Raw genomic sequence first — 27,370 nt, forward strand, 5'->3', positions numbered from 1 at the left:
CTTAATTGTGTGTTGTTTCTACAGCCATGTATCCCTGCGAAGCAGTTACATTATTTCTCCTGTCGCCAAAGAAACCTTGGAATTAAGTGACAGCTTATTAATCATTTCAATACTTAACTTCTCTACAGGAAAGCTTAAAAATATTGGCAAACCCAATAGATCTGCCTAAACACTTGTTTCTGTTTGCCTCTCCTGGGCCCTGTTCCTTTCCACCCACTATAGTTTTAGGGGTGTGGGCGTTCTATTATTAAAAGAATATTACTGTACCTACCCACTGCTGCTGCTGGCTTTTCGTTAGTGTACTTTTACAGTTTCCTTGAAATACCATGCAATGTTGATTCCCTGTGATGGATTAATGATCACAATTAATGCCTTGGTTTCATACTGGAACTGGTTAATGTGCAGAGTGGTGAGTGCAGAGTGGTGAGTGCAGAGTGGTGAGTGCAGAGTGGTGAGTGCAGAGTGGTGAGTGCAGAGTGGTGAGTGCAGAGTGGTGAGTGCAGAGTGGTGAGTGCAGAGTGGTGAGTGCAGAGTGACTAGGGAGTGCAGAGTGACTGCAGAGTGCTAGAGTGTGCTAGGGAGTGCAAGGGAGTGCAGAGTGACTGCAGAGTGCTAGGGAGTGCAGAGTGCTAGAGTATGCAAGGGAGTGCAGAGTGACTGCAGAGTGCTAGGGAGTGCAGAGTGACTGCAGAGTGACTGCAGAGTGCTAGGGAGTGCAGAGTAACTGCAGAGTGACTGCAGAGTGCTAGGGAGTGCAGAGTGACTACAGAGTGCCAGGGAGTGCAGAGTGACTGCAGAGTGCTAGGGAGTGCCGAGTGACTGCAGAGTGCTAGGGAGTGCCGAGTGACTGCAGAGTGCTAGGGAGTGCCGAGTGACTGCAGAGTGCTAGGGAGTGCAGAGTGACTGCAGAGTGCTAGGGAGTGCAGAGTGACTGCAGAGTGCTAGGGAGTGCAGAGTGACTGCAGAGTGCTAGGGAGTGCTAGGGACTGCAGAGTGACTGCAGAAATTAAGCTAATGGCAATGTAAATGACAATGCCATTTATTTATCTGTTTTCAAAACCAACACATAAATACACATGTCATTTACAATGCCAATAGCTCTAACTTTTCCAAAGGCGAAACCATTGCATTGTAAATGCTTGTTTAAAAAAGGAATTGCTTCCTTTTTTCCCCCATTACATAAAGCAGTAATCCTTTTCTGGAATTGCTCCTTTTCTGTTGATTGTGTTAATTCTTAAGGGGACCAGGAGTAGTTCCGTTATATCCTTTCTCTCTTTGTGTTTATTGTTAAATGTCAAAGTATTTTATTAAGAAATTTTACACATACAATAAGCATTGCTTCCCTTCGCGGGGTAACATCACAATCTGGCTTTTGGTCTGAACCACACACCACTGCGTGTTTCAGCTTCTGTTTTTGAAGTAGGCTGAAAAATGAAGACAAAAGTTGTTCTTTCTAACATTTTCCACAAGGGGGTGCTCCTTACTTTAAAATCTATCCACCTTCTATTTTCCAAGTGAGAAGATGTGAAAGTAAGAAAACACATCGCCTCGTGAGAGGCCCGTGAAACGTATGCAGGCAGTTGAGCATAGCTGCCAAGATCGATTCTGATTGCTCTATGCCACATTGTCATAATTTCAGTGGAATTATAACTGACATATCAAGGACTATGAGTGACACTATCTCACAAGCAAATTCAAGCAATGAAGACGAGGGACACATACATATCAGGAATTGCACCAATTTGCGCAACCAGAAACTCTAAGAAGATCTTAAAACTGATGCAAAGCACCGGAAATGGAAGGGCACTAGCCTAGTAAAAACAGTAACTCACAGCCAGTCCTCATAAAATACAGTTTTGCGATTAAGCGTGGTTCATGTGCTTTTTGCGAAAACTGTCACTAGATAAAACACGATACGCTGGGAGAGGTGGCGACCCTAATAACTTATCCCAGTCCATAATAACGTCCTTCATAACTTACCTCGGGTGTCTTCATCGGGCAGGGGAGGAACATGGCGGCGACCAGGCCGTGCTCTGCATTGCTGAATCCTGCATGAGAGAGGCTGCCTTTGCCAACCTGCTTCCTCCCTGTCAATCATCAAAAAATGTAGCATCATAAATTGATACACAGGGTCTATCCAGGCTCTCTGTCCCATGTGGTACTCGACTGTACAACAGGCAGGATGTGAGAGGCCCCACTCGCAGCGGGCCCGAGCCAGCCTCATTACAGTCTCAGGCTGCTGCCTTGCAGATGTCTTCTCAGCAGCCTCTAGCATTACTCGTCGCCTGCCTTAGCACCTTTACACATTCTTTCATGGTGTACTAAGCAACCCAATGACATCATCGTGAGGGGCCGCCATTATCACTGCGTGCCTAATGGCCTCACCACACTTGCCTGCAAGAGCCTTTCTTGTGGTTGAGGTTTGGGTCTCTTTCTTAGGATGTTGAGCCACACCGGGCAACACACTTTTTGGCCTTATTGGCAGAAGTGCAGGAGTGAGACAGTGACAGGGAAGCAGTGGTGGTAACTAGTACTACCCACTACACCACTGGGGTGTGTAATGTCGCAAAGGTCTGCACTCAGGTGTGACGTAAGACCTTGTGTACCAACCATATGTGCATACACCTCTCAGGCTAGCCACTTGGGCATCGGCTAATAAAAGGGGTGAGTTGAACAAAGAGATCAGCCAGCCACCCAAATTCCGTATATGCCGTCCCTACACGGTGCAGTGCGAGGGTGTCCAGACGCAGTACTCACAGAAGAGGTGTGGTGCAGTGGCCAGGGCAGCTGACTTCGGAGCACAGGGTTCACAGTTCGATCCCCAGATCCGGCTGCAGCTCAGCTCAGCACCATGTGACTCTGGGCAATAGCTCACTAAATTTCTACGATGGTCCCCAGCCCCTTGAGACCGTAAGGGTTAGTAGTTCGAGCTTTACAAATACGGATTCACACTTACAGCTACCTGACTCACCCTAGAGACGCTGGAGTGTAAGTGTGAGTCTAGAGTGTTGGACACTGTGACCTAAAGAGATTATCCTTGTAAAGGTGCATAACCTGGGAATGCAAAGTATTTTGTTCAGTTTCATGCAAACTGTGCTCAGAAATGTGTATTTATAATTCTTAATGTGACTACAAAATGGAAAATAAAGGCTGCTTTCTCAGTTTTCTAGTGCCTTTTCACTATTTAAATACATTCATGCCTTCATACGGGTCCAAAGTGTGGGAAATGTATCAAAAGAACCAGGAAATATAACGTCCCATCTTATAATGCATTTGAGGGCGTGTTAAGAGTGAGAAAGCTCGAATAAAACAGGGGTTTCTGACCTCCATAAAGAGAGTGGACAAGTCCCTACGTTCCTGTGTATTCATGAAAGGTTGGGCACAGAGCAACACTAAGAGACTAGTGGGAAAAGAAAAACACAACTAGAACCTGCAGTAGAAAGCATGTTGCGTGCTTGCAGTAACAGTACAAAGAGGTGGTGCTTCAAGGGGATAGGCACTCAGAGGTGCTGCCCCCACCCAGGGAGTCTGGCACCGGTCAGGGGGTGGGCATGGTTAGAGCACCCGCACTTTCAGAATCAGGGAGGAATCAACCGCACAACCCCACCCTTTGAAAACAAAGGAATGGTGTTGAGACGAACACAGTCATGCATGACATCATCAACATGCAATGCACGGTTTCCTTCTGGGCTGCAGGCTATTGAATGACTTTCTCCAAGGTAACTCTTTCCACCGACGGAGGAAGGGTGCGGCAAACTAAAAACACCCCACGCATCTTGCAGTGATTTTTAGGTCTCACCTATGCAGCGGGCATGCACTGCTCTAGGAGGGCCTTTAGCCATTGGTTTTCACTTTTCAACACTTTTCTACAGCGTTGTTGAAAATAACACAGTCTAGCAAATCCAGCGGACCGCATCGGTACGAGCCCACTCAAATGTCGACAGACTCAGTCACAGTACCTTTTACTTGGGGCGACCAGGTACGGATGTGCGAGCCGGTTTGGGTGATCGTCGCGGTGCAGAAAGGAAGCGTTGCAGGATGCGGTGTCCCTCTATGCAGTGCAGGCAGCGGCCCGTAGACAAAGTCGGTGAATCCAAGGCTCTGTTGCAGGGTGAGACTGTGCTTCGATGCAGTGCTAGCAGCTTGCGGTGCGGCAAACGAACCTGAGTTCGAGAGCTGGCATTGATCAGTCCAGACAGCGGTGCAAGTCGGGCGGTGCATCGCAGAGGATGCAAGGTGGTGCCCAACTCCGGTGCGGTCACAGTACTCGAAGTCAGCAGCAGTGACCGCGTCGGTCAGACCCGCTCGATTTGATGTAGCGAGGCGTTGCACGTCGCAATGTCTACCAGTCGTGTTGCAAGCTACGGCTCGGTGACGGTGTCAGGACGGAGTCGGTGAGCGCAGAGCTTGCGTTGTTCGAGGCGGACGTTGCTTGATGCGGTGCCTACAGGACACCGGGCCGGTCGTGAGAGTCGGTCACAGCTCCCTGCCTCTGTAGCCACTTGTTTCCAGCAGCAATTAAGAAAGGCTGGTGAAGTCCACTGGTCCTGGGACTTCGGTCAGGGGGCAAGCTCTCTTCCAAGCCCTTGGAGATCTTTGCACAAGTTTGAAAGAAAAGTCCACAAAGTTATTTTTCCTCTCTTTGGCAGTAAGGCAACAACTGCAGACCAATTCCCTAAGCAGCACTTCAGCTTGGGAATAGTCTCTCATTTTCTTCAGGTTCCTTCTCCTCTGCATAGATTTTGTCTTGTAAGTCCAGAAGTGATCTAATTCATGGGATTAGAGTCCCAATTCTTATACCCCAAAATCCTTTGTTCTCTAGGGGAGAGGGGCCTGTGCCCAGTTCAAGCCAGTTCTGAAGCACTCTGTTTACCAGACTTCTCCTTTCCTTTCACAGCGCAGGGCAGGCACATCAGACGCCCCACAGGAGGTGGAGCCAGCATTGTGGAGGGAAGGCCCATACCTATTCAGGTCCCAGGTGCAACTCCTCCCACCCATCTAGATGCAGATCTTCCTATTTACCACCGGGCTGCCCCAGCCTGTTTCTTGGAATCCCCCAACCCTGCCACTCACAAAACCAGACAAAGGAATACACAACCTCGCAGAGGCAGGCTTGAAAGGTTAGGCAAGCAAATACCTACTTTCTAAAAGTGGTATTTGCAGACACAGAATATTAAAATAAACTTCACTAAAAGATGTATTTTATTATTCTGAGTCCAGGCATACTAAACTCGAATTTCTACCATGTTCTCTGAGTCTGCTAGGATTATAAACATGTAACAATCCAGCAGCCCATTCTGGCCCATGGAGAGCAGGTAGCCTTGCATTAGTGAAAAACGAAAATGGCTGTAATTCACTATTAGGACATGACACACACATCAGGGATTGTCCTACCTTATACTTACAATACACCCTGCCCTTGGGTCTACCATAGGGGTGACTAATATGAAAAAAAGGAAAGGTTTAGGGACTGGCAAGGGGGTGCACTTGCCCAGTCAGCATGACAGTACTAGACTGCACACAGGCCCTGCAATGGCAGACCTTAGACACATTTTACAAGGCCGCTTCTGTGGGTGGCACAATCAGTGCCACAAGCCCACTAGGAGCATTTGGATTTACACGCCCTGGGCACACTCAGTGCACGGTACTAGGGTCTGACAAGTAAACCAAATATCCAATCAGGGAACCACTAACCAATACATCAATTTACAGTAGGGAGCACTCACACTGTGGCACTGGACAGCAGTGGTACAGTGCCCAAAGCATCTAACACCAGCAAAAACACATGAGGCAACAGAAAAAATGGAAGGGAGACCCACGCCAATGGTGTCAGGTCTAACACGTGTCCCCTCCAGTTGAAATGTGGGGAGAACTACCCTACCTCCTGGGAGTTCTCATCACTAAGATGAAAAAATCTGGACAGACCATCAGCGTTGGCGTGTTCTGTACCAGGATGGTGTTCCACCGTAAAGTCCATACCCTGTAGTGAAATGGACCACCTCAACTTCTTTGGATTATCACCCCTCATCTGTATCAACCATCTGAGGGGCCTGTGGTCTGTCCGAACCCGGATGTGAGTCCCAAACAGGTATGGTCTCATCTTCTTCAGTGCCCAGACCACATCAAAGGCCTCACGCTCAATAGCACTCCACCTCTGTTTCCGTGGAAGTAACCTCCTACTGATGAAGGTTATAGGTTGATCTAGGCCCTCTTCATTCATCTGTGACTAAACAGCCCCCACACCATGCTCTGAAGCGTCTGTTTGAACCATGAACTCGTTGGAGAAGTTGTGTGCCAGGAGCACAGGCGCCGTGCACATGGTAGCTTTCAGGGCCTCAAAAGCTTTCTGACAGGTGTCAGTCCAAATCACTTTCTTGGGCTGCTTCCTGGAAGTCAGTTCTGTCAAGGGTGCAACAATGTTGACATATCCCTTGACAAACCTCCTGCAGTACCCTGTGAGTCCTAAAAAGACCCTTATCTCTGTCTGGGTTTTGGGGGGGTTGCCAAGCCAGGATGGTTTAAATCTTGGGTTGTAGGGGCGCCAACTGGCCTCTCCAAACTTGGTGTTCCAAGTACACCACAGACCCTGCCCGATCTGGCACTTACTGGCCTTGATCGTGAGGCCTGCCTTCCGCAGTGCCAACAACATTTCCCAGAGGTGGTGCAGATGTTCCTCCCAAGTGACACTGAACACTGCGATGTCATCCAGGAAGGCGGCACTGAACTCATCCAGTCCAACCAACACCTGGTTGACCAACCTTTGAAAGGTGGCAGGGGCATTCTTCATCCCAAAAGGCATAACCCGGAGCTGGAAATGCCCTTCTGGTGTGGAGAATGCTGAACTCTCCTTTGCCCCATCAGTCAAGGTGATCTGCCAAAACCCAGACGTCAAGTCAAACATGCTGAGGTACCAGGCAGCCCCTAACCTATCAATGAGCTCATCAGCTCTGGGGATGGGGTGCGCATCGGTCTTTGTGACCGAATTGAGCCCTCAGTAGTCCACACAGAACCGGAGTTCGGGTGTGGCACCCTGCGCCGTAGCTTTCGGGATCAAGACCACTGGGCTGGCCCAAAGACTGCTGGAGGACTCAATCACCCCTAGTGCAAGCATCTTTGAGACCTCCTCTTTGATGCAAGCCCTTACCAAGTCAGTTACCCTGCACTGCAAGAATTGTGCTTCACAGGTAAGCTGTCTCCTGTCTTCCACACAACAGTCGCACATTCAGTAAGTGCACAGTGGTCCCATTAATGCGGATATTTACCTTTGTTATTTGCCGATTCATTTTGGCTAGTGGTCACCACTATTACGCAGGTGCCGCCTCACTCCTACCGATACACCGTACCTTGGAGAGCCTTGGAGCCCCTGTTACTCCACGATTGGATTGTGAGACAAACACCCTTCCCCCCTGCCGTAACACTTATGGTAATGTGGATTAACCATGCCCAGACCCCTGGGACTTTATTTTAGTTTTTTAGTTTGTAGTCAGGTACTGATACACCGTCCTTCTTTTTTAGTTATCCCCAGCCCCAACCATTTCACTCTTGTCCTGATGAAGACCCCACTAGTAAGGTTCAAGATACCTACAGAAAAGGGGTCAAAACGTCGACTTTAGAACATCCGCCAATACCTGATTGACAGTGATAAATAAACTGTGACCTCATGTTTTATATGGCAAATATGTATATAATGTTTTGATTTTGGCTATGCGGTATATAGTCAACATATACCTGAACTGTTTGTGATATTATGTTAACACCACCAAACTTTCTCTCCCATCACTTACCATCTTACACTCCCTCCCCCTTCTCTGGGCTCCACTCATGTGAATTTGATAGCCTTTTAGGTTGTTTTCCCATGAATTTCTATCTACATGAAAAGCTTATTCCCAATGTGATTAAATCACATTGGTCGAAATTTACTGTTTTTGCCTTCATTTTGAAACTGTTGAATATTTTCTTTATTTGTGTTTTTCCCTTTTATGATAAAGCCGCTAATACACTGGGACCACTTTAATGCATATCGTCTAGTGCCCAGGTCCCAGTGATTCCGGGTTTACCCTTCTTTTGTAACTAGTATAGAGCAGGTGCATGCCTGGGAGGTATTGTTTGTGATACAATGCACCTCTACTCAAGATGGTAGAGAGTGAGACTCTTTCTTATGCGGAGGAGTACATTAACCAGCTACTACTTGACCCAGTCAACCAATTCCTTCCCTCGGACACACCGAACATTGACTTCATCTTGAACGCCAAAATCAGTAAACTTGAACGGTTGGAGAAAAAACGTATCCGCACAAGACTACACGGCCATTTGCTTACAAAGCACCTCCATGCCAATATTATCCCGGTGGGAATGCAGATCAAGAACGAACCGGCTATCTTCGTAGATGTCCCTAAATTTAAGGAGGGGTTCAGTTTTGTGGCGAACAACGCGCCTCGCCACTGGATGGTCCTAGGATTTGAGACAGCGGCAGAATAAGTCCAATCATTCACCTGTGAGATCGCGGGGCTAAGACAAGGAATTGCAGGAGATACCACATTATCGAACACCAAAAAGGCACTTGAAAATTTAGGAAAAAGCTTGTAGGATTTGGTGACTTCAATTTAGAATAAGGAGTTGGACAAATTATCCAAGGATATACGCTTTTATGACAAAAAGATTACGTATCCGTACATCAACGAGAATTACTATAAGCAGGACACCCAAGGGAGATACACAGGAAGAGGCAGAGGAGGCTTCAGGGGCAAAAGAAATTATACCACTTTTTCTGATTCGTCCGCAAGTACGGACAGCGACACTGACCAACAGACCATAGTCGCAAGCTACGGATATCGTGACAATTGGTACCCACCCCAGAGTAACCCACCTTTTTTAGGTGAAGGCCAATGGAGACCACCGAGAGGAATAGGTGCGAATTGGCAGAGGGGCCCACCGAGGGGCCAACAATCGAACTACCAGCGAGGACAGGGTGCGGGACCCAAGCCGGTGCACTTCCAGCCGGAGAGCCATGGGGAAATATTAACCCGCCGGAAGGTCTACAGATGGTAGGCCTTGAAAATATTACAATGCTGTGCCAGAACAACAATCCAGTGGTAAATATCTCATCATATCAGTTAAGTGAGGATGAACAAAAAGTATTATCTAAAGGACTAGTTTTTGTGCCTACTAATCAGCCGAATGCCTTCAACATCAAGACAGAACTCTATGCTTTCTTCTGAAATACCCACCTAAGATACATCTTTTGGAATACGGATACCGATCATAAGAAGTCACTTACTGGACTAAGGGTTCCATCAACATTTTTTCCACCTACCTTGTCCAACACTATATTGGCGTATGAGAGTATGGTTGCAAAAGATGCTTTCAAATCACTTGACACATATAAATACACTGTCCAGAACATCACCAAACCAGAGAAGGCAGCCCTTGTCAGTCTTAAGAATAACAAAGAGATTGTGATAAAATCAACTGACAAGGGCGGAGCCATTGTGGTCCAGGACACAACAGCCTATAAGCTAGAATTCCAAATACTGCAGGATGGCATTAGCTATGCCCAACTACGATCTGACCTCTCAAAGGATTTGGCCACAGAAATCCTGAATCTTACTTCTGAGGCTTTAGAACTGGGTTTTCTGAGCAAATTGGAGTTTGAATACTTGAATCAATTATACCCACGCTTACCCACGATCTACACTTTACCAAAGATCCACAAGGATATGTCCAACCCCCCGGGTAGGCCCATAGTGTCTGGCTGTGGGTCTCTGTTGGAACCTCTCTGCAAATACATTGACTTCTTTCTCAAGACTATAGCAGAGAGTACGACGGCATACCTAAGGGACACAATGCAAGCTATAACACTGATCGATGAACGTCCATATAATCCAGCCCAACAACTGCTAGTGACCTGCAATGTGGTCTCTTTATACACAAGTATCCCGCAAGATCCAGCACTGGATGTCATAACGAAATATCTTGACATGCGCCCAGCACCCGTGGAAGTGCCCACTAAGTTCATCATTGACTTGCTAACAATAGCAATAAAGAAGAATTTCTTCTTTTTTCAAGGTCACTACTATGTTCAGACTAAGGGGGTGTCGATGGGGGCAGCCTTCACCCCAGATCTGGCCATTATTTATATTTACCATTTTGAACAATCTTTCATTTTCTCCAACAACCCACACCAACGGAGGATAGATCTATGGAGAAGATACATAGATGATATCTTGAGGATATGGACTGGAAACCAAATCGAACTTGGTCTCTTCTATGATTGGCTTAATCAATGTGACTCAGACATCAAATTTACAAATCAGTCAGAAACAACTGAAATCGCATTTCTTGACATTAAGATCTGTTATGATAACAATGAACTGTACACTACCCTCTACCGTAAACCTACGGAACGCAATTCGCTATTGAGGTACAACGATTTAATCAACGCATCCTTTGCACAGGGTCTGGTGCCACCAAGCTGGAAGGGAGCAGTTGTGAAAGCCCTCCTGAAAAAGCCCACCTAGATCCATCGGATCTGGTGAATTTCAGGCCTATTTCTCTGCTTCCTGGACTCAGTAAAATCGCGGAAAGGTTGGTGAACCAACATCTATCACACTTTCTTGAGTCCAATGGCCTGTTGCTTAATTCGCAAACAGGCTTTCGGCCGGGTCAGGGCACCGACACCGCTCTTCTGGCAGTCGTTGAGGAAGCCAGAAGCATCTTGGATTCGGGAGGATCAGTGGCAGTGATCCTCCTGGATCTCAGTGCGGCTTTCGACACTGTTAATCACCAAGTGCTAATTCAACGGCTGTCAGATGTAGGAGTGACAGGGAGGGCTTTGAAATGACTCACGTCATTCCTTAGCGATCGGACTTACCAGGTATGGGAAAGGCAGCGCACGATCAGCGTCAATCCCCCTCCATTGTGGTGTGCCACAGGACTCATCCCTAAGCCCCACATTGTTTAATGTGTATATGGCCCCCCTGGAGGATTGGTCGCCCCATTTGGTATCAAAATCGTGAGCTACGCTGATGATACTCAGCTGGTGGTTGCCTTATCCCAGTTTGCTAAAAGTTCAGACACGCTGCACTCCTGCATGCCCAAAGTCTATACTTGGATGTGTGAATCAGCATTGAAGCTGAATGGCTCAAAGACCGAAATAATGCTTTTAGGACACAAAGGACACTCACTCCCTCCGACTATCTGGCCCAGCTGTTTGGGCGAGCTCCCGAGTCCAAAGGAGGAGATTAAGAGTCTTGGGGTCTGGCTGGAACAAGATCTCTCTTTCAGGACCCAAGCGAAAAAAATGGCGGGAGTCTGCTTTGGTCTTCTCCGCTCAGCTCGGAAAGTTCGGCCCCTCCTTCCACCGCTATCCAGAAAGCTGCTTATTCAGGGGCTGATCGTATCAAGATTGGATTATAGTAATGCTATCTTTCTCGGTGCCCCTGAAGCAACGTTCAACAAACTCCAACAGATTCAAAACGCTGCAGCACGGCTTCTTAAGAGTACCTCAATGACGCGGTCAGCTAAACCTGCATTGAAGGCGCTGCATTGGCTCCCGGTGCACAAAAGGGTCAAATTTAAGTCCCTTTGCATTGCGCATAAAATTCTTCAGGACAAGGGACCTCCGATCCTGAAGAACTTAGTTGTGCCCTACAAGGCCAATAGAGCCTTGCGCTCAGATCAGAAACATTTGCTCAAAATTCCGAAAGTTAAAAAGGCACGTACGGGGGAGAAGATTCTCAGTGAACACAGCGATTCTTTGGAACGCACTCCCCCTGAGTCTGCGCTCGGAGACTTGTCTTCTCTGGTTTCGCAAACTCCTCAAAACGCACCTCTTTCCTAAATGATGCCTCTGAACACGCTTGACTGCTACCTTTCTGTTGCTCTGGAACAAGCGCTGGGATGCTCTAGGGTAACTACGCGCTACACAAAACTCGTAATAATAATAATAATAATAATAATAATAATAATAATAATAATAATAATAATCATAATTATAATAATAATAATAATAACAGCCATCACCCGAGGGCACTGTGAGACAATCTCCCGGTTGGCCAATTTTTGCGGAATTGCTCCAAAAAAACAGACTACATGGAAGAATCGGATATTCTAGGTGCCAGACTCATGGCCAGGGGTTACTGGAGAAGAATGATCAGGAGAGTGCAAAAGAGGGCGTGGTTCAGCCCGCGAGATGATCTACTAACCCCGAGAAATAGACAAGATCCTTCTGTGAAGAGGCTAATCCGTGTGACTACTTTTTTCAACAAAGAGCAATGCAATAAAAAACAGTGATCAATAAACATTGGGGTCTGGTGGCTGATGACATCAAACAACCAGAGCCACCTATTTATTTATTTTTGAGATTTATACAGCGCGTACAATTACCCGTAGGCGTCTCGGCGCTATGCATGCTTTCCGAAAAGCCAAAATTATCAAAGACCACGTGGTTCACTCATTCCTAGCTACAGAAAAGAATCCCACTATCCAGTTCATGTGGAATCTCCCACCAATAAAAGGCCCCCACAAATGCGGTCTATGTAACCTTGTGCAACCACGGTACAGACGTAAACCTTCACACATAACCAGCATATGCTTGATTTACAGGGATTCACCAACTGTAATTCTATAAACGTGATCTACAGAATTGTTTGCCCATGTGGCCTACTGTACTTGGGCCAAACCCAGCAGAATGTGAAGATGAGGATACTTCAGTATCAAAGCAGTCTACAATGCCAGGTGCAGGGAGCGCCCCTTGTTGAACATTTTGTCAATCAACGCCACACACCAGACCAAATAAAATGTCTTGTTCTAGAAAAAGCAGAGATGGGTCCGAGAGGAGGTGACATCGGCTCCATTTTGAATGTAAGAGAATCCAAATGGATGATAAGATTGGACTCCATCACTAATGGCCTCAATGAACAGGATACCAGTAATGCCCAACTGGCATGTCTGAGTTTACGAGAGTCCTCTGACATTGATGTTAGTTCCCCCAGAGTTTTCCTCTATCCCTTTGCTGAGCCTACAATCATACTATAAGACTACCATACTAGCTCTGTACTAATTCTCAGTACATTTCGTAAATTGTCATCTCTGCTCAACATGTTGGCTAACTGTCTCAACAAGTGTATGCCTATCCATAGACTGATGAATTGTGTTTTGTTTACAAAGGAGATGTCTTAATTATTATCTACTTTGAGCAGTAACACCACTGGTTTGTAATATATGAACAATTATATATATGACCCCGGCTCACAGGACAATAGACAGGTGTTCCTTTTTATGATAGGAGATGGTGTGTCACTTTTGAAATGTTACTTAATGCTTAAGGTGATAAATTCATGCCTCAATATCATCTCTATACGAGTTTGTTCCTCTGGGATGCCTCTTATTACCTTAACGTAATACAATGCTTGGTATCTCTGCACTGTTACTACCAATGGAGTCTTTGTATAGATCTACTTATGGACCTTCATTTGTATTTCTGCCCCTCATTTTATGGCATATATTAATACCATCACTGTTATGTCGATCCTCAATTGATTTCCCCAACCAATATTATTGGCCCTCATTTTATGGCATATATTAATATCAATGCTAATACGCTGTTCCTCAATTAATTTCCCCAACCGATATAATTGGGGGTTTAGTCTTTTTTCACTTTTGATGCATTCCTGTTGCGTCACGCATGGTGCTCGCGTGCACACCTGCAGCGTAGCTCTCCCAGTATATTTAACAGCAGTACGCTGAGCACTGACTGTTTCCAGAGACGCTGTCGAGTTGCCGATTGGGTAAGCCTTTACAGCCGCTGTGCTTCTTTGCTTGAGAACCACGTCACTAAATCTCTCTGACACGACGGCACCATAGGTCTAGGCACTACCACGCTAGTACCTTAAGTGATATTCCAGTTCTTGACCGATGTGTTTCATTCCCCAACCAGGTTCACAAGGGCATATTAACCGCTATGTCTGGTGATTTGCTAAACTGTTTTTAAATCATCCGTTTCCTGACAACCGAGTCACTCGGCATTTCGCTATGTCGGTTCCTTTGTTGAACTGCTTCTTTAAATCACCAGCCCGTTTTCATTTGTCATTCACTTGAGCAACCGACCACGGCAATGAGAACAAATTTAGATTGCCTAGCAAGACCAACCTGCCACTATTTGTTAAAATATACCGGTCACGACACCACGAGTTTCTTGTGTGCCAGCTTTATTAATGTTATTGCCACACAGTCCGCTCTATGTGAGCTGATTTATAGAACCGTATGCACCCATTGCTGGTGTAACAGAAGACGATATGTTATGTTATGTTATAGAGAGATTTATACTGCGCACTAATACTCTGGAGTGTCCTGGCGCGTAGGTGAACTGATTTGCATATGGCCATGTCTGAACTGGGGTGGCGGAGTGAGCTAAAGAACGATGATGGATTAAATCCAGATCAGTTGACTGGAGGTGAGTGTTTGTATTGTCAACGCTCCGTCCATCATCCCCTTTGGTTTTTCCTTGTTCGCCCTAAGTTGGCAGGGTATGCTCAGACGTGAGTCCCTTGCTCACTTTGCCACTGGATTCAAGCAAGCCCGGCTGAAGACGGCTGCAATGCCAGAAACCGGTCCTGGGAAGCTTGATTCCGGTCCAGGGAAGACATGGCTTGGCAGTTCGGGCTGGACTGTTCCCATGAGGCACAGGGTCAGACTGATTTGCATATGGCCATCTCTGAACTGGGGTGGCGGAGTGAGCTAAAGAACGATGATGGATTAAACCCAGATCAGTTGACTGGGGGTGAGTGTTTGTATTGTCAATGCTCCGTCCATCATCGCCTTTTTTTTCTTCTTTGTTTGCCCTATGTTGGCAGGGTATGCTCAGACGTGAGTTCCTTGCTCACTTTGCCACTGGATTCTAGCAAGCCCGGCTGAAGACGGCTGCGATGCCAGAAACCTGTCTTGGGAAGCATGATTCCGGTCCAGGGGAGACATGGCTTGGCAGTTGGGGCTGGACTGTTCCCATGAGGCACAGTGTCAGACTGATTTGCATATGGTCATGCCTGAACTGGGGTGGCGGAGTGAGCTAAAGAATGATGATGGATTAAACCCAGATCAGTTGACTGGGGGTGAGTGTTTGTATTGTCAACGCTCTGTCCATCATCCCCTTTGGTTGTTCTATAATCAACATATACCTAAACTGTTTGTGAAATTGTGTCACCACCACCAAACTTTCTCTCCCATCACTTACCATCTTACACTCCCTCCCCCTTCTCTGGGCACCACTCATGTGAATTTGATAGCCTTTTAGGTTGTTTTCCCATGAATTTCTATCTACATGAAAGGCTTATTCCCAATGTGATTAAATAACATTGGTCGAAATGTACTGTTTTTGCCTTCATTTTGAAACTGTTGAATATTTTCTTTATTTGTGTTTTTCCCCTTTTATGAGAAAGCCGCTAATACACTGGGACCACTTTAATGCATATTGTCTCCTGTATCCATATCATGGACGCACCAATCTGTGATACTAGGAACCAGGGAGAACAGATCAGAAAACTGTCCCAGCAACTGGCGGCAGTCATTCTGTTGCTCAGGGGTCAGGGTGGAAGAGAGGTTAACACCATCCACTGACCCATCTTGCTCTGTGGCCGCCCGGAGGTCAGGAAGAGGCTCTGTCTCCTCTTCTATTCCAGCATCTGCCGCCAAGAGCATGCCCACTTCAGACCTCTCTAAGTGGGGCTTAAGGCGGTTGACATGCACGACCTTCAAGGAGTTCCTGGGAGACCACAAGTCCACCAAGTAGGTAAGTGGACTCTTGTGCTCCACAACCTCAAATGGTCCGGCCCACTTATCTTGGAGCACACAGGGCGCCACTGGGGCTATGACCCACATTTTCTGACCAGGTTGAAGCTCGACCAGAGTGGCATTCTGGTCATACCACCGCTTCATCTCCTCCTGGCTGGCTTCCAGATTCACCTCAGCGAGTTGCCTGAAACTCGTAGTCTGGTTCCAATGGCCAACATGTGCCTATATACAGCCTGGGGACGTTTCCTGGGAGATTGCTCCCGGCCTTCCTTGACCAGACTCGGAGGTCCTCTGACCGGGTGCCCATAGAGAAGCTCAAAGGGACTGAACCTTAGAGATTTCTTTAGCACCTCCCGGTATGCGAACAACAGGCATGGTACAAGGACGTCCCACTTACGCCTCATGGGTTCTTCAAGACCCATAATCATGCCCTTCAGGGTTCGGTTGAACCTTTCAACCTACCCATTTCCTTGGGGGTGGTAAGGAGCGGTGAACTTGTAAGTTACCTCACACTCCTGCCACAGGGACTTTATGTACTTAGAAATTAAGTTGGTGCCCCGGTCAGACACAACCTCTTGAGGGAATCCTACTCATGAGAAAAATCCCATCAGTGCTCGTCCCACCACAGGGGCCGTCACTGTCCTCAGAGGTATGGCTTCCGGGTACTGCATGGCATAGTCCACCATGACCAGGATGAACCTGTTGCCCATGGCTGTCTTGGGGTCCAGTGGCCCCACAATGTCAATCCCCACCTGCTCAAAGGGGGTACTGACAACAGGGAAACGCTGGATAGGAGCCTTCTGCTTCCTCCCACTCTTTCCACTTGCCTGGCAAGTCTTACAGGTCCTGCAATGAGTGTCTGAACTCTTGCGCATTTGGGGCCAATGAAAGTGGGTGACAAGCCTCTCAAAGGTCTTGTCCTGCCCCAAATGTCCTGCCAATGGCACATCATCAGCCAGCCCCAGTAGGAAGGCTCTGAAGTGCTGGGGTACCACCAGCACACGGGCTGACCCAGGCTCAGCAACCCTAGGCTCACTATACAGGAGACCATTCTCCCAGTAGATCCAATGTGACCCGGACTGATCACCTGCTGCCTGGCTTGCAGCCTGCTGCCCCAAGCCCTCAAGAGAAGGGCATTCTCTCTGCTCCCTGCAGCATTCTTCCCTGGAGGGGCCTCCTTCTTGCTGCCAATGGGTCAGCTCAGGCAGGTCCCCCAGTACAGCGACCTGTCCCCCGGTAGGCTCCAGGGCATCCCCCTCAGGGTCTACCTCCTCCTGGGCCGTGGGAACTTCGGGGACGGTTTCCAGCACCTCCTGCCTCTTCTCTCTAAGGTAGGTTCCTGGGCCTCCCTCTCAGGCTCCAGGTCCTCTTCAGCATCCCTACTGGCTGCCATTGACCGGGTGGTCATGCACGCCCAGTCAGGCAGACCCACCATCCTCAGGTGAGTAATCTTTTTCACCTTCTCCCAAGGTGAGCTCTCCAAATCATTCCCCAACAAACAGTCAACCGGCATGGCGGGCCTCACAGCTACCTGAAGAGTACCAGAGACCCCCCCCCCCCACTCAAACTGAACCTGAGCCATTGGACAATGACTCTCGGTGTTGTCGGCGTTAACAACTCAGCAGAATGCATGTGGGACAACCTGCTCTTGAGACACCAGGTGACACCTGACAGCTGTCACACTGGCTCCTGTGTCTCTAAGAACCTCCACCTTTTGGCCATTGATGGTCACCCACTGCCCATATTTCTTAGTGTTCTTAGGCAGCTGGTTCTCTGGAACCACCTCACAGTCTCCTAAAGAGATAAGGGACATCTCTGCAGGACCCCACCCACCTTGGACTTCCACCTCCTCCCCAAATACTACACAAGTCACTTTCAGGGGTCAAACCATACCTAGTCATGAGTACCTCCTTCATTTGATTATAGGAGTTATGGACTTCAGAAGGCAAGTCCAACAGTGTGTCTCGCCCCTCACTAAGGAACCTTCCCCACAACCCCGTTCCCCAATCTCTCGTAGGGGCCCGGTGGAAAGACATGGCTACCTCATAGGCTCTGAACCACTGCCCAATATCATCATTCTTAAAAAACTCCTTTACCACAACTTTGGGGATGTATACTCTACCTTCCCCAGGTGCTGAGGGTGTGCTGCCTCCAGAGGGAGTAATATGTAGGCTCCAGGCTTTCAGATCTAAGTCCCTCAAAACTTTGTCATGCTCCAACTGTAATCTCTTTTCCTCTAGAGCCATCTTCTTGGTTTCTAGCTCCAGCTGCCCATTCAATTTGAGCTTGGCCATTCCCATGTTATGCATCCTGTTTTTTTTCTGTCTGTCAACTCTTCTGGGAACAGACCTCATGCAGAAACACCACTACCCACTGGGGAGGGCGCACCTCTCCTCTCAGGACCCTGTGGCCCACCAAGCTGCTGCTCTGCATCCTCATAGTCTACTAAATCACCAGGGGCATTCCTTGCTGCAATCCAGGCCCTCAGTGCCTTGTGGTACTGCTCCTTCTTGGTGATTCCGGTCAGGGTAATTTTAAACTTTTTGCAAAAGCTCTTGAGCTGGTTGTTGGTGTAGCTTTCTAGTTACTCTTCCTCCCAATCACAGTCAACAGATGCAATGGATGCTGCCTTTTCCATTCTGACTGAACCAGGCATGATTTTAAAAAAATGGAGATCTCTGGCAAAAACAAGTATCAAAAGTGCGTGTTTGTGTTATGGTCTGCACTCACTAAGTAGTGTTCACCAATCACTGTACATGAGTCACAAATGCAAATTCGGAATCCCTTCCTCTGACTACCAATGTTAGAATTGAGGTTCTCTAGTTGGCACAGGTAGGTACTAGTGACAAATAGGGACCCTCTCCTCTAGTCAGAGTAAGGGGGATTACACTCCTAAAATAACCCCTGCTCACCCCCTTGGTAGCTTGGCACGAGCAGTAAAGCTTATTTCAGAGGTGTTGTAAGTTAAGCATTTGTGACCACATACAGTAACCCAGTGACAACACTAAAAATGGACACCACACAAGGCTTTATATAAAAATTAGTATATTTTATATAGAGTTACCTCAAGACCAATAAACGACAAAAAGAATCCACAGTACTATTAGCTTTCAAGAGTTCTTGATAAAAAGGCTTAAATCAAGGTTCTGTGTGAGTCGGTAGCCCGGATGGGATACAGCGTTGTTGAAAATAACAGAGTCTAGCAAATACAGTGGACCGCATCGGTACGGGCCCACTCAAATGTCGACAGACTTAGTCACAGTACCTTTTACTTGGGGCGGCCGACACGGATGTGCGAGCCAGTTCCGGTGATCGTCGCGGTGCAGAAAGGAAGCGTTGCAGGACGTGGTGTCCCTCGATGCTGTGCAGGCAACAGCCCGTTGACAGAGTAGGTGGATCCAAGCCTGCGTTGCAGGGTGAGACAGTGCTTTGATGCGGTGCTTGCAGCTTGCAGTGTGGCGAACGAGCTGTAGTTCGGGAGCTGGCATTGATCAGTCCGGACAGTGGTGCGAGTCGGGCGGTGCCTCGTGGAGTGTGTGAGGCGGTGCCCAACTCAGGTACAGTCACAGGTCTCCAAGTCAGCAGCAGTGTCCGTGTCGGTCAGACCCGTTCGATTCAGTGTACCGAGGCATTTCACGTCGTGATGCCTACCAGTCGTGGTGCAGGCTACGGCTCGGTGACAGCATCAGGACGGATTTGGTGAGCGCAGAGCTCACGTTGTTCGAGGCAGACGTTGCTTGATGCGGTGCCTACAAGACACCGGGCCGGTCGTGAGAGTCGTCACAGCTCCATGCCTCTGTAGCCACTTGTTTCCAGCAGCAATTCAGAAAGGCTGTTGAAGTCCACTGGTCCTGGGACTTCGGTCAGGGGGCAAGCTCTCTTCCAAGCCCTTGGAGATCTTTGCACAAGTTTGAAATTAAGTCCACAAAGTTCTTTTTCCTCTCTTTGGCAGTCAGGCAACCACTGCAGGCCAATTCCCCAAGCAGCACTTCAGCTTGGGAATAGTCTCTCCTCAGTTTCTTCAGGTTCCTTCTCCTCAGCAGAGGTTTCGTCTTGTAAGTCTAGAAGTGATCTAATTTCATGGGATCAGAGTCCCAATACTTATACCCCAAAATCCTTTGTTCTCTGAGGGGAGAGGGGCCCATGCCCAGTTCAAGCCAGTTCTGAAGCACCCTGTTTACCAGACTTCTCCTTTCCTTTCACAGCGCAGGGCAGGCACATCAGACGCCCCACAGGAGGTGGAGCCAGCATTGTGGAAGGCAAGTACAGTCCTGGAGCACTTTGTTGACAGTCTTCCTTCTCTTCTTTCAGTGTGCAGGGCAGAGACATCAGACGCACCAGAGGAGGTGGAGCCAGCATTGTAGAGTGAAAGCCCAGTCCTATCCAGGCCCCAGGTGCAACTCCTACCTCCCATCTAGATGCAAATCTTCCTATTCACCACCGAGCTGCCCCAGCCTGTCTCTTGGAATCCCCCAGCCCTGTCACTCACAAAACCAGACAAAGGAATACACAAACTCGCAGAGGCAGGCTTAAAAGGTTAGGCAAGAAAATACCTACTTTCTAAAAGTGGTATTTGCAAACACAGAATATTAAAATAAACTTCACTAAAAGATGTATTTTATTATTCTGAGCTCAGGAATACTAAACTCGAATTTTTACCATGTTCTCTGAGTCTGCTAGGATTATAAACATGTAACAATCCAGCAGCCCATTCTGGCCCATGGAGAACAGGTAGCCTTGCAATAGTGAAAAACGAAAATGGCTGTAATTCACTATTAGGACATGCCACCCACATCAGGGCTTGTCCTACCTCATACTTACAATGCACCCTGCCCTTGGGCCTACCATAGGGGTGACTAATATGAAGAAAAGGGAATTTTTAGGGACTGGCAATTGGGTACACTTGCCCAGTCAGCATGACAGTACCAGACTGCACACAGGCGCTGCAATGGCAGCCCTTAGACACATTTTACAAGGCCGCTTCTGTGGGTGGCACAATCAGTGCTGCAAGCCCACTAGCAGCATTTGGATGTGCACGCCCTGAGCACACTCAGTGCACTGTACTAGGGTCTGACAAGTAAACCAAATATCCAATCAAGGAACCACTAATCAATACATCCATTTATAGTAGGGAACACTCGCACTGTGGCACTGGACAGCAGTTGTACAGTGCCCAAAGCATCTAACACCAGCAAAAACACATGAAGCAACAGATAAAGTGGAAGGGAGACCCACACCAATGGTGCCAGGTCTAACAACCCCCAAGCACATCAACAAGCAAGCTCAATCCACACCTTGCAGCACACAACAAACAACCAGGGAGACAGCCACTGCAGGAGTGGCTGCACAGGAACACACAACACGCAACACACAACATCAGTGCCACCCACACTGAAGGCTGCCAATACTTGCCAGTACATACACACACAAACACTACCACACACCCTGGGTGTAGCCACAAACATAACACACACACAGGGATGCCTGAACAGATGTCTGCCCAAAAACAACACACAAACACAAAACACTACAGAAATACACACAGAACCCCACCAGAAAAAGACAAACCCTGTCAGCCAAACTGCGGAAAGGCAAAGGGAGCACAGACACAACAGGAGTGCACAACCTCATCACTCAGGACCAAAATACACACAACATACCACAAATCACACAAGAAGCGCACCGTCACAGAACTACACTGCCACATGAAACAAACTACAGATGCACATGACATCAAAAATGAACAAACACTACAGGACATCAGGGGATGCCCGTCAGGCAATGCCAAGGCCACATACACACAGTATTGTACGCACAACAAGTAGTGTGTGCACACCAAGCAAAACAGTCAAACACAGACATGACTGACACAACCTCAACACACACAAAACACAAATCAGAACAGCACAAACACAGCAGCATACCCAGGAAGGTAAGGAATACCAGAGCCAACACACATACATCCAACACAACAACAACAGATGCACCACTCTGGGATACAAGAACAGAACCATCTTGACCAGAGCACTGGGCAGCACACACAGCTGAAGTGCACATGAGCAGTCCTGACTGATTAATAGCACAAGAACATCACACATAAACCATTGGGGCAATGTCCATAGTGGACCATCACTCTTGACCCAATAACTGCACCACAAAGCACAGTGTCACACATGAAGTGATGGGGAGGCACACACACACATGTAAACCAAGGGGACAGCTGACATCAAAGTGAAGTGTCTTGCATGTCAGTAGTCGACATGTAAGGGATGTACCATACTCAAATAGAGGGAGTGCTGACTCACAATGGGTAGGCATAAGTGACACACATAGGGGATGACATTACACCACACACACCATGCCATACAGGAGGATAAAAAGCACCATGTGCCTGCAATGCATGAGAAACACAACCACAATGGCAGTTTGGAGCAGCAGGGCTGCACAATCTACAGAAACACAATCAAGACACATAGATAATCAAACAAACACAACACTGATGTGCAAGTCACACACTCTGCACACTTATAAGTGATTAAAACAACAGGAGTCAGACAGATAGGCACGGACATACCAAGACACTGTACAGTGCTGCTCAACAGACAGCTCACACATGTGCATACAATCACATCCACAGGGCAGAACAATCCGAACAACAGGCACACAACTCCTGGGTGACACATGTGTGTCTTTCACAATCCAGGGGCACACACACATCCACACCCCCTACAAAAGTCACACCCTTCACACTGCACACCTCTTGTCTACCCAAGAGCACACATCTCAAGTAGGCCATGGGACCAGGACTAAGGGCCATCACAAGATGAGCATACACATACACAGCTGGGCACACATAAAGGAATAACACACATACATCATGACATTGCCCAGCCTGCATTCAAACCTGTGCACAGCATCACACCCTCTTCTGGCAGTGTCCCCAAACCTGACATGTGAACAATGTAGCCAACAATAGCAAACCACGAAAAAGAGAACTGCTTGACAGGTAAAATGGACATCACAGATAACACAGTATCAGTGTCTGAATGGACTGAAGACCCTGTCACCCCTGTTAAAAATGTGATGCGGGTGAAGAGCTTGGCAATGTTGAAGTGACACATTGAGCATGTGGCACAGTCAACCAAATGCACACACCAAAAGAACTTTAATCAGCAAGGACACTGACAAAATAGACAACAGGAGTAACTGTCTTTATTCACATATTGCACAGATGTGACAGTAGAACAACAGTAGACAAGAGCAAGGCACAAAATGCTGATCATATGCAAGATATTCTGCACAAGCAAACTCTAAACAGGAAGGCAAGTGGCCAGTGCAGGGTGCACGGCAAATAATGAGAGGCTGCACAGGGAAGAGTCCAACAGAGCAGAGCAACAGGTCCATTGTCCATGGCAGGGGACAGAGCAAGTACATGAGAGGCTGCCCAGGGGAGAGTCCATCAGAGCAGAGCAACAGGGCCAGTGTCCATGGCAGGGTGCAAAGCAAATACATGGGAGGCTGCACAGGGGAGAGTCCAACACAGCAGAGCAACAGGGCCAGTGTCCATCGAAGGGTGCACAGCAAGTACATGAGAGGCTGCACAGGGGAGAGTCCAACACAGCAGAGCAACAGGGCCAGTGTCCATGGGAGGGTGCACAGCAAATACGTGAGAGGCTGCACAGGGGAGAGTCCAACACAGCAGAGCAACAGGGCCAGTGTTCATGGCAGGGCGCACAGCAATTACATGAGAGGCTGTACAGGGGAGAGTCCAACAGAGAAGAGCAACCGGGCCAGTGTCCATGGCAGGGCGCACAGCAATTACATGAGAGGCTGCACAGGGGAGAGTCCAACAATGCAAAGCAACAGAGCCAGTGTCCATGGCAGAGGCTGCACAGGCATAGGGCATAACAGTAAGGTCAGTGGACATGGCAAAGTTCAGAGTGAGTACATGAGAATCTGCACAGTCAAGGGCAGAACATCAGTGAATGACAAGGCCAGTGGGGATGGCAAAGTGCAGAGTCAGTACATGCAAATCTGTAGAGGCAAGGCCAGAACAGCAGTAAATGACAAGGCCAGTGGGCATGGCAAAGTGCAGACTCAGGACATGAGAATCTACACATTCAAGGGCAGAACAGGAAGGCCAGTGGTCATGGCAAAATGCAGAGTCAGGACATGAGCAGCTGCACAGGCAAGGGCAGAACAACAGTGAATGACAAGGCCAGTGGGCATGGCAATGTGCAGAGTAAGTACACGAGAAGCTACACAGACAAGGGCAGAACAGCAGTAAATGGCAAGGCCAGTGGGCATGGCAAAGCTCAGAGTGAGTACATGAGAATCTGCACAGGCAAGGGAAGAACAGCAGTGAATGACAAGGCCAGTGGGCATGGCAAAGTGCAGTGTCAGGACATGAGAATCTGTACAGTTAAGGGCAAAACAGCAGTAAATGACAAGGCCAGTGGGCATGGCAAAGTTCAGAGTCATGACATGAGAATCTACACAGTCAAGGGCATAACAGGAAGGCCAGTGGTCATGGCAAAGTGCAAGTCAGGACATGAGAAGCTGCACAGGCAAGGGCAGAACAACAGTGAATGACAAGGCCAGTGGGCATGGCAATGTGCAGAGTGAGTACATGAGAAGCTACACAGACAAGGGCAGAACAGCAGTGAATGACAAGGCCAGTGGGCATTTCAAAATGCAGAGTCAGGACATGAGAAGCTGCACAGGCAAGGGCAGAACAACTGTGAATGACTAGGTCAATGGGCATGGCAAAGTGCAGAGACAGGACATGAGAATCTGCACAGTCACGGGCAGAACAGCAGTGAATGACAAGGCCAGTGGGCATGACAAAGTGCAGAGTGAGTACATGAGAATCTGTACAGTTAAGGGCAAAACAGCAGTAAATGACAAGGCCAGTGGGCATGGCAAAGTGCAGAGTCATGACATGAGAATCTACACAGTCAAGGGCAGAACAGGAAGGTCAGCGGTCATGGCAAAGTGCAGAGGCAGGACATGAGCAGCTGCACAGGCAAGGGCAGAACAACAGTGAATAACAAGGCCAGGGGCATGGCAATGTGCAGAGTGAGTACATGACAAGCTACACAGACAAGGCAGAACAACAGTGAATGACAAGGCCAGTGGGCATGGCAATGTGCAGAGTGAGTACATGACAAGATACACAGACAAGGCAGAACAGCAGTGAATGACAAGGCCAGTGGGCATGGCAAAGTGCAGACTCAGGACATGAGAAGCTGCACAGACAAGGCAGAATAGCAGTGAATGACAAGGCCAGTGGGCATGGCAAAGTGCAGACTCAGGACATGAGAAGCTGCACAGGCAAGGGCAGAACAACAGTGAATGACAAGGTCAGTGGGCATGGCAAAGTGCAGAGTCAGGACATGAGAGGCTGCACAGGCAAGGGCAGAACAACAGTGAATGACAAGACCAGTGGGCATTGCAAAGTGCAGAGTCGGGACATGAGAAGCTGCACAAGCAGGGGCAGAACAGGAAGGCCTGTGGGCATGGCAAAGTGCAGAGTCAGGACATGAGAAACTGCACAGGCAAGGGCAGAACAGGAAGGCCAGTGGGCATGGCAAAGTGCAGCGTTAGTACATGAGAAGCTGCACAGTCAAGGGTAGCACAGCAGTGAACGACAAGGCCAGTGGGCATGGCAAAGTGCAGAGACAGGACATTAGAATCTACACAGACAAGGGCAGAACAGCAATGAATGACAAGGCCAGTGGGCATGGCAAAGTGCAGAGTGAGTACATGAGAATCTGCACAGGTGAGGGCAGAACAGCAGTGAATGGCAAGGCCGGTGGGCATGGCAAAGTGCAGTCAGGACATGAGAAGCTTCACAGTGAGTGTGCTTGACTGTACCTTTCCATGGCCAGCAACACACTCAGGTGTTAAACTATGGGCAGGACTAGCACACCTGAATGAGAGATAGGTGTGTGAGGAGGGACTACCACTCACTCTTGCCTGTCAGGCGGACTTGGATCTGGCTGTGTGTCAGGGACAGCAGGACCACTTGACTGGGGAGAGAAATGCCCAGGTGATCTAGGGCTATCAGTAGCTTGGCAAGCTAGAGGGCTGTTTGGAACAGGTGGTGTAGTGGCACATGGAGGTGGAGTCATGCAGACCTGTGACACAGTGTGGGTGGGAGAGGTTCAAGGGGTGCCTTTCCACTTCTTGGGAATTCGAAATGCCTTCCCTGCACTGGGGTCAATGGGAATTGGTGATGACACAACAGGCACACACACCAACAGACCCGCATCAGGTGCAGACACTGGCACTCCCTCTGGTGATGTGCTGGATCCTGCGGAACGCTTTGTCTAGCTACGCCTCTGGACTCCTTCCCCTGTTTCCTGGTGTACCCCCTACTGTGCCCTCCTTCCTCTGTTTGCCAGGTGTCTCCCCTACAGTGCCCTCCTTCGCCTGTTGCCAGGGGTAGCCTCTACAGTGCCCTCCTTTGCTTGTTGGCCAGGGGTAGCCCATACAGTGTCCTCCTTCGCCTGTTTTCCAGGGGTAGCCCATACAGTGCCCTCCTTCACCTGCTTCACTGGGCTTGGAATTGGAGTTGATGTGGCGGGGGAATGTGGTCCTGAGCCCTTCCTAGGTCATACAACACCTCCTCAGTGGGCATAGACACTGCACGCCTAGCTCTGCGTGAAATTATAGGGACAGGAGAGTCGTTCGCTGTTGATACCTCTGAGGCATGTGAGCCTGATGTGTGCTTCATTGCTTTTTCGGCATTGCTCTTCCCTGACGTGCTCTTGTCTTTGCATTCTGGGGTGGATGTACCATGGGTGGAGACTGGCTCTAATGGTTTTTGATGTTGTCCTCAGCAGTGAGTTCTTGGTCACCTGTGGATTAGATGGGGAATGGTCAGTGTTGTGCACTCAGCAAGAATTCTGTTAGCTGTGTGTCATTCAGTGTTTGTACAGTACACAAATGACTGATCTTCATATCTTTTTCTATGTGCAATACTGTGCCGCATGACATGATACAGAGGTACATACATTACTCGTACATGTTGTCAGATGTCGATGCATTGCATGCAAATTGTGCTATGATCATGGTCACAGGTACCAGTTGCCATGTAGGGACCAGCACAAATGACAAATGAGTTTAATGGTTCTCTTAATGTTGATTCGTATGCCCTGGCTGACGTCACATCTGGCCATGGAGTGGCCGTTGTATTGTACTGCATAACTTTGACCTGTAATGTACATATTTGGATTTATACTCAGCAATGTGGGTGTGTCCCAATGGAGTTTTGCTGTCAGGTGTGTTGTGAGAGTTGTCCTGGAAATTGTTTCTGTTTGGAATTTATTTGTTTCATTGGGATGTGTTTGGTGTATTGGGGGGCATGGCTACTTATATTTGTGCAATGTTTGCCTTTGTTGTGGTGCTTTTGCATCGTCCGCCATGTTTTGTAAGGATCGTCCGCTGCAGTGGCTATGCTGCAGCTCTTCCGCTGGCTCTCCCATTCACTCCAGTGTGCGACCGCGGCGGTCAGAAACAGTGATCGTATCGCGGGACCATTGGGGATTTCCTAATTTTCTGTGCGGTGTCTCCACTATGC

The sequence above is a fragment of the Lissotriton vulgaris genome, chromosome 5 (assembly GCF_964263255.1).
Source record: "Lissotriton vulgaris chromosome 5, aLisVul1.2, whole genome shotgun sequence".
In the NCBI taxonomy this organism is placed as follows: Eukaryota; Metazoa; Chordata; class Amphibia; order Caudata; family Salamandridae; genus Lissotriton; species Lissotriton vulgaris.